The sequence below is a fragment of the Pelodiscus sinensis genome, chromosome 3 (assembly GCF_049634645.1).
Source record: "Pelodiscus sinensis isolate JC-2024 chromosome 3, ASM4963464v1, whole genome shotgun sequence".
NCBI lineage: Eukaryota > Metazoa > Chordata > Testudines > Trionychidae > Pelodiscus > Pelodiscus sinensis.
In genome coordinates, this window is record NC_134713.1 from 167526517 (window position 1) to 167543578 (window position 17062).

General features: G+C 42.6%; 2 long non-coding RNA genes across 4 annotated transcripts in view; one reads left to right on the forward strand and one right to left on the reverse strand.

Moving 5' to 3' along the window:
* Window positions 1-9551, reverse strand: part of LOC102446639 (uncharacterized) — a 30049-nt gene extending 20498 nt beyond the window's left edge. For both annotated transcript variants that reach the window (XR_012902972.1, XR_012902973.1), the window contains exon 1: window positions 9385-9551. This is a non-coding gene — a long non-coding RNA (uncharacterized LOC102446639). The remainder of the gene's footprint in view (window positions 1-9384) is intronic.
* The window catches only part of LOC112547565 (uncharacterized), a 231552-nt gene that overhangs the window by 6542 nt on the left and 207948 nt on the right, over window positions 1-17062 (forward strand). The gene's annotated exons all lie outside the window — the stretch shown is intronic.

Consider the following 17062-nt stretch of genomic DNA (forward strand, 5'->3'; position numbering starts at 1 on the left):
AATTTCACCAGTCGTCGTAGGGACTTTGAAGTAGGAATAAGAGCCTCCGGAAAAGGGCGCTTTTTCCGGAGGATCGGGGCCAGTCTAGACGCTCTTTTCCGGCTTTTTTAAAAGCCGGAAAAAAGCGGCGGACATTTTTATTTAAATGCCGCGGGGGATATTTAAATCCCCCGCGGATTACCCTACGACGACTGGTGAAATTTACATGCCCCTCCCGGAAAAGGGGCCAGTGTAGACGTAGCCAGCCGGTATGTTTTTACATGGTGTCAGAATATTAAAAGCATTTTGACATTGCATGTGTTTTGCCCCTTTAGCAAATTGAGTCTTATCCTCAGTATTTCCCTCCAGCGCAACCCCTTCCATTAGTTAATATATCAGTAGCACATCTATCAGAATGAGTTATGGCATAATCCACAGAAGGAAAGGAAGGGGAAATTTAACAAAACTTTGGAATAAAAGTCTACTGCAACATAAACACTGAAAGTGGGAGAGAGGAAAAGAAGTAACTTCTCACACAGCTCTGGAGATATGAGTTGTTTACTGGGTTGTTGTTAAACATTGGTTATTATTTTGCAGTAACTCATGGGGGGATTATTAATTGGCCATATGCAAAATGAGGTAAATATATAAAATTAAATAATTTACCACTTCTCAGGATGCCTTTAATCTCTTTTAAATCCTAGAGTACATTATAAATTGATAAACTGATTTACAGACTAAGTAAAGGGGCCTTTTCATCCTCCATGCTATTCAGTGATTAGCTGTACATAAATTCTAACATTCTCTTGAGAATTTTTTTATGCAGAGGCTGCCTCATCAGAAAAATACCCTAAACCACTATAGTGTTTTATATGGTTTCTCCATCATATTTTCCCCCAACACCTCTACAAGATGAACAATGATCATTTTCAAAGGAGGATAAAATTTAATAAATTATATAGTTGTCATTATGAGCCAATTTACTTTAAATTCATTGAGTGATATCCTAGCTCCATTGACGTTAATGGCAAAGCTTCTATTAATTTTAAAGGGGCCAAAATTTCTCCTATTAGTTGCAAAGATTCTTCTGAAGAATTGTATCCATGGAGAAGAAGGGCAGGAGAAAGGCCCGCGGGTCCCTGGCTTGTAAAACGAACCTGCCCCCCAAACTTGCAATGTACTTAATTGCCCTCTCCCTGTCACCACAATCTCAATCCCCAGAAATCTCGGCTCATTTCCTGTAGAAAAACCACTCCAGTCCTGTCCTTTCTTGTAAACAGCTGAGACTGTCTGTTTCAGTTTATTATTTCATGCTAGTTAAAGAAGTGACAGACGAGAGCAGCATAATAAATACAGAGCAAACTAGGAGAAAATGTCCCAGTCTATGAGACGTGGAAGGTATATTACATGTGGAAATTAAACTTATCTTGTAGCTTAGCTGACCTGAAATTTGCCTTTTAATAAAGCAAGCAGTTGCTGTGCAAATAAGTATACACCGAGCCTTTCAAGCCTAGCTAGACATTGTCTTGGCTACAGGGTGGCATGGACTATATGCTTCTTCCTGTGATCCTGCCTTTAGCTGTTAAAACATGAGAGACTACAGCTGGATCCACACATGACCTAGTGTGCTTTCAGTGTTGTTTAACTGTGTTGGTCCCAGGATATTTTTCCCAGACCTGAAGAAGAGCTTTTTGAAAGCTCAAAAGGCTCTGGGGAGGGGCCAGAAATGAGCAGTTCAGAGTATAGCAAGAAGCTGGGGTGAGGGAGGTGGTGAGGGCTCTAGTTGTGGGGAACAGACTCTGGGGTGAGGCCAGGGATGTGGGGTTTAGGGTGCTGGAAGGGGTTCAGGCTGGGGCATGGGGTGCAGGAGAAAGTTCAGGGTGCAGGCTCTGGGAGGGAGTTTGGATGCAGGCTGGGGCTCAGTGAGATGTGGGAGGGAGTTAGGGTGTGGGAGGGCGTTCCAACCTAGGACTCAACTCCTGTGTCAGCCTGGCACATGGCACACCATGTTTTGGACAGCGACTTCTGTTGGTTTGGCTCTATATTCCATAAAGGGACTTACTTGTTTTTTACATGTTTCCTGAATGAAGGGCAGCTGTTATGCCTGCAGACTTCAGTGAGCTTGTTCTCAACCCCCAGCATAACATGTCTACGCAAGGTGAAAGGCAAAGGCCAGTCAGACCCATAGAGCTGTTATGTGCCATGGGCACATTCTGGCTATGTTTACACTGCACCGTTATTTCAGAATAAGCTATTTCGGAAGAAATACTCCAAAGTAGCTTATTTTAAAAGAGTGCGTCTATGCTCCAAGGAAGCCAGGAAATTAGTCTGTGACAGGCTCCCTTAATGTGGATGTGCTACCTTGATTTAGAGCCCCACAAAACTCTGGGAAGTAATTACTTTGAATGGCCCTGGGGAGGAGCTATTTTGAAATAGCAGCAGTGGAGCGTCCACACTACAGCTATTCTGAAATAGCTATTTTGGAAGAGGCGTTATTCCTCATGGAACGAGGTTTACAAACACTGAAATAAGCCGCCCGTTATTTCAAAATTATTTCGAAATAACGGGCTAGCTCTGTAGACGCTCGCATAGTTATTTTGGAATAACAGATGTTATTCCGAAATAACGCTGTTGTGTAGCGGTACCCTCTGAGGCCCTGCCTACACTAAGGAAAGAAATGTAATGCCCTCGCTACGGTTTAGCATCCACACTGCAGCACATTTTATTGACAACCCCATTTTGGCAACTTCATGGATGTAGCACATGTTCCAACCTTTATTTCAATGAAGTGTTCTGGGGCTGCTGCAGCACTTATTCCTGAACCGTTGCTGGAAGTAGCGGGTATTTGGGTAATTTTGAAATGTCATGCACTGTATTGTGGAATAGATGTAGGAGAACCAGTTTAGTTTCAACATGCATGATGTCCATGTCCTCACATGGGAGAAACTGCACTAGTTCAGCTGTGCTCATTTGTGCAATACTTTTGTACTGCGGTTAGGCAGATACAGGGGATTGTATAAAGATCACTATCTCAAAGCATTCCAGTGTGGATGCTTGTGCTACAGTTCAATATCATGGCTTACCATGTATCTTACACAGTATATTTAAATGTGTTGGAAGACCAAAACAAATTAAGTTTGGACCAAAAGCATTCTCCATATTCTTTAATTTGTAAACATTTTCTCCCAGAAAGAGTCAAAATGATAAAATGTTTGTCACATTTCAGTGTGACTCAAATCATTGTTTTCATTCTCTCTGCTTGGCAATTACTGCTCTTTTAACCACATGGACAACATCTTCTTTTCATAAACATTCCCCCACATTCAATATTATTTTTAAAAAAGTGATGGTACTACATACATAGTGTTCTCATGCAACTAGTGCTGGTTGCTGTGCAACTAGCTGGAGGCATGCTCAGGATGAGGAGGCAGCTCACTACGAATAATTGAAAAAGCTTTTGTGTTGCAGAACGATGTTAAGGAGAAAGTTCAAAATCAGCTAGCTAGTTCAATGAAATGGTGTCCAAGTCCAATCCTTTCAGGCTAAATTACACCTTAATTTTATAAGGGAAATTGTAACGGTAGAACAAAAGGGGGATTTTACCCCAAGCCTATAAAATGAAAGAGGCTCGGGGAATTACAATGGAAAGTCAAGGTAATACAGGATACTTCATTTCCTGTAACTTGACCATAGGGATAAGTATGGATAGCTCAATTGTGCTCTGGAATGAGTTGGAACAAGATTGTACCCCTTGTTTGTTTGTGGATGGTGTGTGCAGAAATACATGGACCTCTTGAGTTTCCTGGTTTGCCAAGTTTGGTTTTCAATAGGGGTACATCTAGACTACAGGCTTTTGTTGACAAAAGCTTCTGTCGACAAAGAGCGTCTAGACTACCTCCAGTTCTGTCGACAAAGCAAGCCGCTTTGTCAACATGAGACTGTAGACGCAAAGGACAGTGTAGATGCAATAATGCCTTCTGTCGACAGAACTCTGTTGACAAAAGGCGTTATTCCTCGTAGAATGAGGTTTACCGCCATCAACAAAATTGCCCAGTTCTGTCAACGTTATGTCGACAAAACTCGGCGGTAGTGTAGACTTTTGGTATAGTTTTGTCGACAAAAGGCCACTGTTGTTGACAAAACCCTGTAGTCTAGACACACCCTAGGGGAGAAGCATTTCTTTATCCAACTAGATGTATCTCCCACTGGCATAGAGCTGCTACACAAGAAATCTTATGGCAGAGTAGCTTTACCAGTACAGCTGTGCTTCTTTAAGATCCCTAGTGTAGACAGAGCATTAGATCAGACTTCACTTGGGCAAGCACAGCCCCCCACCTTCTGGAATCAAATTGCAGTATGTCAGTGGCAGAGTTGTTAGTGGTTTCTCTTTGACCTGAGCAGAAAGAATAAAATTTCAATAAATGAACTGAAGAAGGTTTAAACTGAGTCTCTGGAAAAAAATAAGAATGATAGTTTTAAATACTAGCTGATTCTTCTCTCCAAATAATGCAGAAGACCAAATTGTGCTAAGAAATAACAAAAATTCAACCTAATGTATCATAACTACGTGGCTGAGTCTACACTAGGCCACTTATTCTGGAAAATCAGCCGCTTTTCCGGAATAAGCTGCAAGCTGTCTACACTGGCCCTTGAATTTCCGGAAAAGCAACGACGCTCTACTGTACAAAATCAGCCGCTATTCCGTAAAAGCTACGCTGCTCCCGCTCGGGCATAAGTCCTTATTCCGGAACACTGTTCCGGAAAAGGGCCAGTGTAGACAGCACAGTAGTCTTTTCCGGAAAAAAGCCCCGATCGCGAAAATGACGATCTGGGCTCTTTTTTGGAAAAGCGCGTCTACATTGGCCACAGATGCTTTTCCGGAAAAAGGGCTTTTCTGGAAAAGCAGCCTGCCAATGTAGACGCTCTTTTTCCGGAAATACTTATAACGGAAACTATTCTGTTTTAAGCATTTCCGGAAATTCATGCCAGTGTAGACACAGCCCGTGTGTTTAACAAAGGACACAGGTTGAAAAAGCCCTGTACGTTTTTTTTCTAATGAATGCTGAATTTTCAGAACTGTTGTCATTTACTTTGCCATGTATAGTGGGGTTTCTTACTCCTAAGTAAACACCCTTTAATCAGCAATAGAAATGCGAACAAATGGTTTATTTTGGTGGTTTATTTGGGATTTTTTTAAATCGCTATGGTTTATTTTGTTGGTTCAACTGGAATTTTTTAAAATATTTATTTATGTTGATGTGTATAAGATTATGAAACTGTAACAGGCTAACAGATAAAAAAGATATTTTCTATCTGTAGATGGTTTAGTACTGAGAGTGCAGAGAAAAATCTACTCAGTTATGTGACTTTCCTGGTAAACGTGAGAATTGTTTTTGAAAAATATTTTGTTTGAAGATAAGTCAGGCAGGTGGCAAGCCATGACTAATGCTCATTGTACCAAGATATGCTCCTCCACTTCTCTCTCCTACCCCATGTTTGGCTTGTGTATCTGATATAGCCTGTTGAAATCTACACTGTAACTTGTAGGAGCAGGGCCTATTTAAGATGTGTTAGTACAGCGCTTGACTTAGCACAATAGATAGGAATGAAATTATACAAAAACTGATAAGAACTCTGTGTACTGAAACTTTGACTCTACAGGTGCGTCTAGACTGGCAAGATTTTCGCAAAAACTTGCCAGCTGTGTATACTGGCCGCTTGAATTTGCGCAAGAGCACTCACTTTGTAATGTACAAATTCAGTGCTTCTTGCGCAAATACTTTCATGCTCCCGCTCAGGGATAAGCCCTCTTGTGCAAAAATACTTGCGCAAGAGGGCCAGTGTAGACAGGCACCTAAAATGGCCATCGGAGCTTTCTTGCACAAAAACGCATCTAGACTGGCACGGATGCTTTTGCACAAAAGCACTTTTTGTGCAAAAGCATTCTTGCCAATCTAGATGCTCTTTTGCAGAAATACTTTTAATGGAAAAGCTTTTCCGTTAAAAGTATTTCCGCAAAATCATGCCAGTCTAGACGTAGCCTACATGTTTAGTCACAACCTTCAGGAATTTCACTGAACAAATTTCAGGCAGGATGATCTACAAGCATCAGTAGCTGCAGAAATTTCAAGTTAACTATAAAAGCAACAAGAAATATCTCTTTTTCAGAGCTAGTAAAACTCTCCTCATGACAGTGTAAAAAACCCCGCTCAAAGCTGCAGAGAAACATGTCTGGCAACAGCGATCTATTTCTAGTTGTTTCTTTCTGTTTTGTAGGTTACAGGCAGCTCAAGAATTATACTACTTGAAAAGGAGATCTAAGAAAACTAGCATCCTGAGGGGGTGGTGGAGAGTGCCATTTGATGCTGCTTGCCAGAGTACTCTTGTAAAAGAGGTGTTAGACCTCAGTGGGTTTGTGTGTCTTCGTGAAATAAATTAAAATAAACAAAGTAACATTAAATAACGCTGGTGTTCAGGCCCGCCGTGCATGAAAGCACATGGTGTGTGGGACTCTGAAAACCATAACTGTCCACTGGAATCAAGGATTACTAACCCTTCTGGCATGGCCCTTTGATCATGCTGACGATAATATTAATTTCCTGCAGGTCATGACCGCTTGTGGTTGGTAAAAATCCATTACACTTTTTGCTCCACAAGGGGTGTTTAGACTAAGTTCTAAGCTACCCTGAGTTCCCACCATATTATCAGACCTATTTTAAGAAGCAATTCTGGGAAGTGCTATGTCCGTCTGCTATGTACATTGGACAGACGTCTCAGACACTTCGCCAAAGAATCAATGCCCACAAAACAGACATTAGACAGGATCACAAAGAAAAAACAGTTTCTTGCCATTTCAACCAGAAAGGACACTGTCTCAATGACCTAATCACCTGCATCCTACTTCAGAAGACATTCAAATCTGCACTTGAAAGGGAATCCTCTGAACTGGCATTCATGCTAAAATTCGCCACTCTCCGCAGGGGGCTGAACAAAGACCCCAACTACCTTACCCATTACAAAGATAGCTTCCCCAATTATCACCTCTAATACCATTAACTCACAGACATCTCCCCTTCCCCACCTCTAATATCATTAACTCATAGGCATTTACCTTCCTTCCCCCGCATCCCCCCTCTGTTCTGTAATGTGATTTGTCCTTTTCATATGTGTTCTTTTTTTTTTAATTGTATCCTTTGGTATATATGGTTGTGACTATTTTCTTCCACTATTTGATCTGAGGAAGTGGGTCTGGCCCACGAAAGCTCATCATCTAATAAACCATCTTGTTAGTCTTTAAAGTGCTACATAGGCCTGTATTTTGTTTCAGCTACACCAGACTAACACGGCTACATTTCGATCACTATTTTGGGAAGGGGTTTCAGTGAGGAGTCCTGCTAGATGATGGGCTTATTCTGTTTTTTTAAACTGGTGTTTGAGACTCATCTTGGGTCTCCCTCTTCTTTATGTCTCATCCTGGGTCTCCCTCTGACCATGGAAGAGACTCGTGGATTACTCTGTGTTGTTAAGGTTGTATTTCAGTGGTGACCCAGAAATGGGGGAACTTCCCTGACTCAATCAATAGTGCAGCTTTTCTATAGCATCTGGCTTGTCCTTAGATGTTTGTCATCCAAGTGTGACTCAGGTCTGATAACTCTTGAGGAGTTCATTGTATGAAGCTACATGATTATAAACTATAGTGTCAGTGAAATGAAGGGATTTCTCTGTGATCAAGATTTGGTAGTTTACCATATTTAAAAAACTCCTTCAAGCCTTTTTGATCCACTGAGATGATAAGTACAAATGCAAACTTTGTACTAGAGGAATACAATGTAAATATGCTTAAGTGCTATGGTTAGAATAAATACTGATTATGTTCATTATTTATGGCACTGGTCAGCTTGTTTGTAGTGTGCAACTTATAGTAAATTCACAACTGCAGGTCGCAGCAAGCTGGGTGAGTACAGGGGGAGGAACCCCAGGGAACCATGTAGGAAGTGGCCCAGGGCAGGAGCGGGAGCCTTCTCTCCCACCCAGAGAACCTCGGCGCGTTTCGGCTGGGTTGCCCCGCCAAGGGAGTGACCCACTTCCCGGTCACTCACAGGGCCCTGGGACGGGACCTGGTGGAATAGGGTGGGCCTGAGTCCCCCTACCTGGGGTGCGACCCTGCTACCATCTTAAACAGTGTTCTGGACTCAGGCCGGAGGGCCTTGACTTTGCCTTAAAGGGCCAGCTTTAAACTGTGCTTCGGACTCAGGCCAGAGGGCCTTGGACTTAAGAGGGTAGGTGGGAGGGGCCTACCGCCACAAGTAGCATAAATGAAATGTATTCACAGACTTTATTTAATGGGACTTCTGCTGCTGCATCTTTTCACACATTTCTTTGAAGTTTACGTCATAACTGGTCAAAGCCAGATCCATGCCCACATTCAGGCTGTCTTCTGTCAGTCTTATGGTGGGGCCTGGGGATGTGGGGTGTAGGAGTCTGGGTTGGGGTGCATGAGGGGCTCAGGGCAGGGGATTTGGGTATATGATGGACTCAGGGCACAAGACTGGGGTGTATGGGGGGTGCAGGAGTCTGGGAATGTGGGGGGACAGGAGTTTGGAGATGTGGGGGTATCATGGGCTCAGGGCAGGGGATTCAGATGTATGATGGGCTCAGGTTTGGTGTGTTGGGGGGTGCAGAAGTGTTATGACACTGAGGCCATATGGGTCCTGGGCCCCAACTGGGGGCTTGTTGGCCGGGCTTCATTTTTAAATAAAGTAAAATATTATGCCCAACATAAAAGGTTTCAACAGGAGTAGGGAACCTTTTTCGGGTTGGGAGGCCACAGACCCACAGGAAAATCAATCAGGGATCACACAAGTAAGAAGCAAAGAACAAAAACAAACAAACAAACAAAACAAATAAACAAAACTAACAAAAAAAAAAACCCCTCCAAAAATCTACAGCCCTCACTGATGTGGCTCCCACCTGAAACACATCACTCCCTGGTGCTCCAGCCCCATTGGGAGCAGGGAGGACTGAGGTTTAAGGCCTCAAGTCAGATTTACTCTTCTGTAGTTTCAGGGTTAGTGGGTCTTGTGGGCCCCCCAGGCTCTGGGGTGGGGCCAAAATGAGGGGCTCAGTGTGCAGGAGAAGGCTGCCAGTGAATGGGATAGGGATGGAGGTACAGGATCTGGGCTGTAGGTGGAGTGCAGGAGGGGGTGAGGTTGCAAGGTCTGGGTGGTAGATAGGGTGCAGGAACAGGCTAGGAGTAGGTGTCTGGCCAGGGGAGGGGGCAGGAGCAAGGAAAGGGGCAGGGTGTCAGACCAGGGGGCAGAGTGAGCTGGGGGCAGGATGTCTGGCCGGTGGAGAGATAAGTGAGGGGGTGGGGGCATAGGGTCTGGGCATGAGGGGGGCACTTACTTGTTCTTGTATGGCGTTGCAGGTACTGTGTAACACAGCCTCCCACTGCTCTCATTTGCTGAATGGAAGCCTCCGGGAAGGATGTCCTGGGTGAAGGAAAAGGGTAGTGTATAGAGCTTTCTCCCCCTGCTCCCGCAAGAATTTGGCGCTGGTATTCCAATCTTGCGGGGGGCTGTAAGGCTGTAGCGCCAGAGCTGGCTCCCTGCTGTGGGGGGCTGTTGGGGCTCTAGAAGAGCCATATGTGGCTCTTTAGTGAGCCATATTTGGCTCGCGAACCATAGGTTGCTGACTCCTGGCCTATTGGATTGGATCTGTTCAGGGAATACAATAAGTACCTGTGCTGTCTGGGCCTCTGCCACTGTGATCCCTGTAAATCCAGAAAGGCATGTCCTTGAGACACTCCCCAGCCAGGTCACCCTTCTCTTGTTTCTCAAGTCCAGCGAAGGGTTCTTGGAGAGATCTTTGAGGAACACACATGCCAATCTGTGTGTGAATGGAGAATGGGGCCACTAAGTCAGAAGATGCCCAAGTGCACCTCTGTAAGGGATGGGAGACATTTATATAGTTGCCATATAGGTAAACCCAACCCTACATCCCTTATTCACCCAAGTAGTTGGATGAGTTAGAATGACTGAGCATGAGTTAGCACTATCTGAATTAGCTGTAGTATGAATATCAGTAGTAGTTGCTGTTATTAGTATACTACATTCATCATTTTTTAACTGCTACTGAAGTGATTTCAATATTCCTCATTCTGCCTAATGCTCTTGCTCTTCATTACAGACTGCGTGGGTCTTTCCATGTACTTATTACGCTTACAAGCCAGATGAGTAACTTGTCAGGAAACTCTTCCGGTCCGTTCTGAAGTACGCCTCTCAAAGTGATGAAGTTTATTGCTAGGATGAATGAATTTCTTAGATATTCATGTGAAAAAAAAATGTAAATCCTCACAGGAGCTGTTGGCAGATTGGAAATACAAACAGGCAGTAATAAAAGACACAACACAATCCCAAAGGTTACTTTTAAATTACTAAATCATTATAGGTGTGGTCAAACTAGGTCACTGTAGAATATAACAACTGCCAGGTACAAAGCTAACCAAAGATCCAAAGTTCACTCATCAGACAAACTAGATAAATATTATGTAAGCATGTCAATCACAGTAAATGAAAATATCCTCTGCTTTACAAAGCTCTTCCATCTTTATCATCTAGTTGTTTTTAAATGTAAACAGAATCTGTTATTTAAAATTAGAACAAAAAACAGGACTATGTAGCACTTTAAAGACTAACAAGATGGTTTATTAGGCGATGAGCTTTCGTGGGCCAGACCCACTTCCTCAGATCAAATAGTGGAAGAAAATTGTCACCACATATACCAAAGGATACAATTTAAAAAAAAAGTGAACACATATGAAAAGGACAAATCAAATTTCAGAACAGAAGGGGAATGCAGGGGGGGGAAGGTAAATGTCTGTGAGCTAATGATATTAGAGGTGATAATTGGGGAAGCTATCTTTGTAATGGGTAAGATAATTAAAGTCTTTGTTTAAACCTAAGTGTAAAGTGTCGAATTTAAGCATGAATGACAGTTCAGAGGATTCTCTTTCAAGTCTGGTCTGAAAAGGTCTTTGAAGCAGGATGCAGGTAATCAAGTCGTTGAGACAATGTCCTTTCTGGTTGAAATGGCAAGAAACTGTTTTTTCTTTGTGATCCTGTCTAATATCTGTTTTGTGGGCATTGATCCTTTGGCAAAGTGTCTGAGACGTCTGTCCAATGTACGTAGCAGACAGACACTTTTGGCACATGATAGCATAAATTCTATTTCTGGATGCACAGGAATATGTGTTCTTGAACTTATAACTCACTTGGTTAGGTCCAATAATGGTATCAGCAGAGTGAATATGTGGACAAAGCTGGCAACGGGGTTTGTTCAAGGGAAGGTACCAGGGTTGGTATTAGTGTGGTATGTCCTGTGGTGGTTGTTAAGAATCATCTTGAGGTTAGGTGGTTGTCTATAGGAGACTATGGGTCTGTCTCCCATAGTCTCTTGGAGTTTAGTATCCTGTTCCAGTATAGGCTGTAGTTTATTGATAATGTGTTGGATAGGTTTAAGTTGGGGGCTGTAGGTGATGACAAGTTGTGTTCTATTGTTGGTTTTCTTGGGTCTTTCTTGAAGTAGATGGTTTCTAGGTATTCGTCTGGCTCTTTCAATTTGCTTTTTTATTTCTCCGGGTGGGTAGTTGAGGTTTATAAATGCTTGGTAGAGATCCTGAAGTTTCTGGTCTCTGTCAGTAGGATTAGAGCAGATGCGGTTGTATCGAAGGGCTTGGCTATAGATGATGGATCGTATGGTGTGTTCTGGATGGGAGCTGGAAGCATGTAGGTAACTGTATGAGTCAGTGGGTTTTCTGAAGAGAGTGGTGTCTAATTTTCCATTGCTGATTTGTACTGTGGTATCCAGGAAATGGAACTTTCGTGTAGAATGGGCCAGGCTGAGATTGATGGTGGGGTGTAGGGTGTTAAAATCTCAGTGTTTCTTGTTCATGCGTCCAGATCATAAAGATGTCATCGATGTAGCGTAAGTAGAGAAGGGGTAAAAGGGGATGGGAGTTGAGGAAACGTTGTTCTAGGTCAGCCATAAAAATATTAGCATACTGTGGGGCCATGCGTGTACCCATTGCTGTGCCGCTGATCTGGAGGTATAAGTTGTTCTCAAATTGGAAATAATTGTGGGTGAGAACAAAGTTACATAGGTCTGCTATCAGATTGGCAGCAGTGTCCTCTGGGATAGTGTTTCTAATTGCTTGTAATCTGTCTTCAAGTGGGATGTTGGTGTATAGAGCTTCTACAGCCATGGTGGCAAGGATGGTGTTATCGGGGAGGTTATTGATGTTTTGTAGTTTCCTTAGGAAGTCAGTAGTATCTCGGAGATAGCTGGGGGTGTTGGTTGCGTAGGGTTTGAGAAGAGAGTCTACGTAGCTGGATAAACCAGTAGTGAGCGTGCCGATACCAGAGATGATGAGACGTCCGGGGTGTCCAGGTTTATGGATTTTGGGAAGCAGATAGAACAATCCTGGTCAGGGGTCAGAAGGTGTTTCTGTGTGGATTTGTTCTCGAGTAGCTGCAGGGAGGCTTTTAAGGAGACAGTGTAGTTTCTTTTGGTATTCCAAGGTGGGATCAGAGGAGAGAGGTCTGTAAAATGTGGTGTTGGAGAGTTGTCTGGTTGCCTCCTGGTTATAGTCGGCCTTATTCATAATGACCACAGCACCCCCTTTGTCAGCTGGTTTGATTATAATGTCCAGGTTGTTTTTGAGACTCTGGATGGCATGGTGTTCAGCGCGGCTGAGATTGTGTGTTGCTTGTTGTCGTTTGCGAATAATGTCAGTCTGTGCCTTGTTGCGGAAGCTTTGTATATAGAAATCCAGATTGTAGTTCTGACCATCAGGGGGAGTCCATATAGAATTATTTTTCCTTTGGTGTTGATAGGGGGGATCTGGTAGGTCAGATTAATGTTCATTGTTAGTTTGGAAATATTCTTGGAGGCGGAGGCGGCGAAAAAAAGCCTCAAGGTCACCACAAAATTGTATCCAGTTTGTGGGGGACATGGGGCAGAAAGAGAGACCCTGGGATAAGACAGACTCTTCTGCTGGATTGAGTTTGTAGGTGGAGAGGGTAACAATATTATCCAGTGGGTCGAGGCAGTTGCTGTTGTAGCCTGTGGTGTGGAGCAGTTTAGAAAGTTTGTTGCCTTTTCTTTGTTGTAGGAAATAGAAGTGTGTATAGTAGATTTCTTGTCTGGTGGAACAAAAATCTTGCAAGGTGTTAGTCGGTGTGGATGTTTGTCTTCAGATGAGACTCTCTAAGTTAGAAATGTAATTTTAGATGTTTTTCTGTTTCTTGTATAAAATACTTATCAGGTGGTTCCTTAATTTCTTGGATAGTGTGAGGCAGAGTCTTTCACTGTAGTCAGTATAGTATGTTGATCTTAATGGATTGGTCACTTTCAGTCCTTTGGGTACGATCATGAAAGCTCATCACCTAATAAACCATCTTGTTAAGTCTTTAAAGTGCTACATAGTCCTGTTTTTTTGTTCCGGCTACACCAGACTAACACGGCTACATTTCTATCATTATTTAAAATTAGAGTGTGTTTTATATGCGAGGCTATAATGACCACTATATCAAGGTGATCAATTTATAATGCCCCTGTTTTTAGTTGATTATAGCTATGCATTGATTGTGGCAGGGCTTCTGTGAGGAAAAAAACCAGTAGGTGATCATGAAGTTTAAGACGGTCTCATAATGCATACATAGAAGGTCGTCAAATAAAGGCTACATAGACAATCTTAATTCTTGTATTTCCTAACTTTTGAGCGCTTGGCTTTACAACCTTAATGACTTTCTTGTAAGATGGGCTTGTTTCTCATTGTAGGTACTGCCACTGTGTCTATATAAATATGTGATAATGTGATATAAAGATCATATCTGAAAGAGTTTGGGATTGTATATAAAATAATAACTTCTGCTTTCCTCGGGGAATAAGTTTATTTCAAAGTAATTGTTTCTGGAGTTATTTCAGATTTAGTTATTACAAAATAATATCGTAGTGTAGACATGCCCTCATGAGTGTCCAGTGAGCTGTGCTGATTGGATGTTGCCAGGTTCCCCCTGGAGCCCTAGGTAGAGCACTACTCCAGTCTATAGTCTGGAATATATGACACAGCCCCTCCACCTTGACAATGCTGATGGAGCACACAGCTTTTGCGGCCTTTATTGTCATACCTTTAGAGCGCTCACCTCACCAAATTAGCTTCCCACATGAGCTTATGGGCCTACCTGCTTTGGAAACTATTTTTTGTGGTGGGCAGGATGGGAACAGGCCCCAGATGGTGAATCCCTCCCCATCCTCAAACAACCTTTAATTTTATCCACAGTTCACCAGAGGTGGGTATAGTTAGCCTGGGAGTGAACTAGAAGATCCAGAGTACAATTGTTTAAAACTATGGAGGAGGGAGAGCTCAGTGGTTTGAGCACTGGCCTGCTAAACCCACAGTTATAAGTTCAATCCTTGAGGAGGCTATTTAGGGATCTGGGACAAATCCATCAGGGATGGTACTTGGTCCTGCTCTGAGGGCAGGGGACTGGATTTGATGACTTCTCAAGGTCCCTTCCAGTTCTATAAGATAGTATATCTCCATATTATATAACTGGTGTCTATAATGGGTAAGATCAAAATCTTTAACTTTTTTGGGGGGGAATGGGGAGAGGGCAGGGATTTGAAGCCTGTGTCCACACCCAGATTCCTAATGGTTGCTGGAGTGTCCTCTGGTGCCTGTCTACACAGTCAGAATGCTTTCCAGTTCAACCTGTTTATTCTTAACCAATCCCGCCCTCCTCCCCCACTTATGATTCCTTTATGCAAGTTCTCCTTTGTTGCCAGGTCTCAGCTTGGTGGGGCTTATGAATTGCTCGTCTAGGTTTTATCTCTTCTAAAAGGTCAATTGCCTAGTGCTAAAGAAGGATGTGTCTTTTTTCAGGAGGTACCTTTTTTTTTTTTTTTGTATCACCACAGCTCTGTAGTCTGAGGCCTCTCTCTTCATTGTCTGGGTGTTGTTTACTATGAGTAATGTGAGCCTTACATAAGACGTTCAGCACAATTTAGACCTATTAATGGAGGTAAAAGGGTGGTATTAGGAATTAATTGTTCTCAGAACATGAGCTCAACAAATAAGTCAGTAGTAAGTAGGCAACAGCAGCAGCCAAGAAGCTCTTATTGCAGCATCTTTCCAAGGTACTGCCCCACCCAGGTGAAATAAGCACTCATTTTCCATGAAAGGAGCATTGGTTCACATTGCTTCAGAGAAACTTGATTAGACTCTGGAAATGCTGTAGCTTTCCTTTATCTGGAGAGGTAGCGAGCAACTGTTTGGGATTTGCAGCTCAAATGCTAGCTCCTCCCTGGGCTGGTCGGCTTACTCAAAATGATTGGCTTGGGGTTGGTTCTGAAGACATTTACAGACATAAACGGCAAACAGGTTTAACTTGACTGAGGACTTTGCAATGGGACATCTAGAAGTAAGTTGCAAAGCAACAGCAAATAAAAGATGTGAAAAAATGAAGCTGCCCAGCAATGTTTAAAAAGTATTATGTATCCAGCCTTTTGTTTCCTTTATTTGGAGCTTTGAAGGGAAAATGAATAGAGAAAAAGAATATATTCACTGCTGCTGGTTGATGCATATTTTAGTCCACTCCATCTTGTGCAGTGCTTCCCCTCAGTTGGTTCATTCTAGTATTCCTCAAGGCTAAATGAGTTTAACCTTGGCGCTGTCAACCCTCTAAAAAGGGAATTCTCAGAATGATGACTGGATTGTTCTCCAGATATTCTAAGGTTAAATACTGCTGGTTGGTTATCCCTTTTTTCCTCACAGATATAATTTCAAACATTTATTTTAATGTAGTACTATGTCATTTTAAAAGGAAAACATGGAGCAATAATTATATCAATTTTTTATTGTATATGTAATAACAATTTTCTTCTGTGGACATCATTTGAGTCAATCTTCCCATTGTTTTCATATTAGGACACCTTAAATATTTAATCCCAACACTCATGAGAAGAAATCTTGAACAAAAGACTGATGGAAACAGTTCCGATCTCAAGGGGGAGAAAGTCCATGAAGTTAAGGAAGGGACTCACATAAAGAGGCTAGCTCTGACTGGGAGATCTCCAACTCAGTGTTTGTGTTAGAATGATATATGTGTCAGGGCTAAGGCATTTGTCCTCTTTGGGGTTCTGTTGTTGGCCCAGTGGACCCAGCACCTGAAAATAACTCCCACAATAGTGGAAAATCTGAGTGAAGCCATGGAAGCTGATTATCACAGAGCCAAAAAAATGTTGCAGGATTATGAAGACCCCTTGAACTGTTAACTTGGGCCAAATCCTCAAAGGTAGTCCCAAAGAAGTCAGTGGGAATCAGGTATCTGAGCATCACTGAAGATCTGGTCTAGAAGATTATCAGATCTTCTAGTCAGTTCTGTCTTGGAAGAACCTGGCTCCATTATGGAGCCTTACTGACTTCTGTGGAGCTGTGAGCTGCCTGATGGCCAGATCTGTGCAAATCAAATTGTAGTTTGATTGGGGGTTCACACACAGTGCACACGCTCTGCTCCAGAAAAGGAAAATTCAAAATGTTTCTTAAAACTGGATGTGAAATAAAATGAAGCTTCCATATTAGCAAAAAGTAATCTGACCCTGAAATATAAAGGCGTCTAAGGTATGCACACAGTCAAGCTATTTAATGTGACTCTGCAAAACTTAACAAACACCTCTAAGCTCTTTTGACATTACAGATAATTGGAGCTAGATGAAGGAACAGTCAATTGCACACATACAAAATGGGAAATGACTACCTAGGAAACCATATGGTAGAAAGGGATCTAGGGGTCACAGTAGACTGCGAGCTAATTACATGAATCAACAATGCACCAATGTTACCAAAAAAGCAAACATCATTTGGGATGTATTAATGAGTGTTGTAAGCATGGCCCACGGAGTAATTCTTCCACTCTATGTTGATTAGGCCTCAACTGGAGTACTGTATCCAGTTCTGGGTACCACATTTCAGGAAAGATGTGGACACTGCTTCCCACAGCCTCCATTGGCTGGGAATGGTGAT